Here is a 1,316-nt window from a genome sequence, read left to right as displayed (position 1 = left end):
AGACTTGGTTCATGTGACTCTGGAAAGTAAGAGCTCACATGATTGATTTTCTTTGAGGTGGAGAATCAAAGAAGTTCGTGGTGTGCTCACTCAATGTCCACAGGCCTGTCCACATCCACATTCAGTGTCCACATCCTGGGAGGACGCTTGTGCATATTCTAGAGATTGAAGTTCAGAAAACTGGAGTTCTAGTGTTCAAGAGCAGAAGTTAGATGGCCCATTTCTGAGGGAAAAAGGAAATTTGTCTCTTTTTTGCCTTTTTCTTCTATGCAGGCACTCAGCTTTTGAATAATGCTGGCTCTAATTGGGTGAGGACAGATCTTCCTCACTTGGTAAATTGACTGAAATAACAGTCTCTTCTACAACCCCAACAGACATACCCAGAAATACTATTTTCTAAACTATCTGGATGTCCCTTAATCCAGTCAAGTTGACAGGATTAACAATTGCACATCCACCATCACGGAAGTTATTAAAATTATAATCTATTTTTCTCCTGTAAAAATCACCCTTCTGTTTGATATCCTCCTGAAATGTATAGTTTGAGATTTTTTTCTTGTGGAATGTTATTATTTTGTACTTTGAAAAGATATTTGATGATTCTCTTTTTAGTTTTTAATTAAAAGATATCTTTAGTCAAGGAAACATTTTGCACTTAACACTGGCTCACTCTTGTTCTCAGGTCCAAAAGGCGACCCAGGTCAGACCATAACCCAGCCAGGGAAGCCTGGCCTGCCTGGAAACCCAGGTAGAGATGGTGAAGTAGGTCTTCCAGGTATGTAAAAAGTTTATGTCAAAACATCTTTACCACTTGTTGGGTTTTTTATTTGAAAGTCTTCTGTTTGAAAACTATTTTTTCATAGGTGATCCTGGGCTTCCAGGCCAACCAGGTGTGCCAGGATTACCTGGTAGCAAGGGAGAACCAGGTATTCCTGGAATTGGACTTCCTGGGCCACCTGGTCCCAAAGGTATGTTGGACTGGGTAGTGGGGAGTAGGTTAGCTGATTAGTATGGTGGTATTATTTGATTAAAGACATATACTGAAGGTTTTTTTTTTTTTTCTGAGTGCTATATATACCCGGGTCTGGGGTTTGGCTGGGGAGCACTACATACAGTTTAAATGAAAATTCACAAAATATATTACTTTAAATTAATGATATTTGTGTAAAGCAGTCCCATCAAAAAATTATCCCTAGTATAAGAAGCTGAAAGAGTCAGTCAGACACAAAATGTTTAATAGATTTTTTTGTAATGGAGATAAAATGCTTCAAAGAGAAACTAGATTGGAGGAAAGGAGTAAAGAAGAAAGGGAAAAA

The 1,316-nt window shown here is 38.4% G+C and overlaps 1 protein-coding gene across 1 annotated transcript in view; it reads left to right on the top strand.

Moving 5' to 3' along the window:
• The window catches only part of Col4a5 (collagen type IV alpha 5 chain), a 351,283-nt gene that overhangs the window by 210,725 nt on the left and 139,242 nt on the right, over nucleotides 1-1,316 (top strand). The window lies entirely within an intron of this gene.

This window comes from Octodon degus, unplaced genomic scaffold (assembly GCF_000260255.1).
Source record: "Octodon degus isolate 3935 unplaced genomic scaffold, OctDeg1.0 scaffold00157, whole genome shotgun sequence".
NCBI classification, from domain to species: Eukaryota; Metazoa; Chordata; class Mammalia; order Rodentia; family Octodontidae; genus Octodon; species Octodon degus.
The sequence above is the reverse complement of the archived record's forward strand: the minus strand, read 5'-3'. Positions and strand labels throughout refer to the sequence as shown.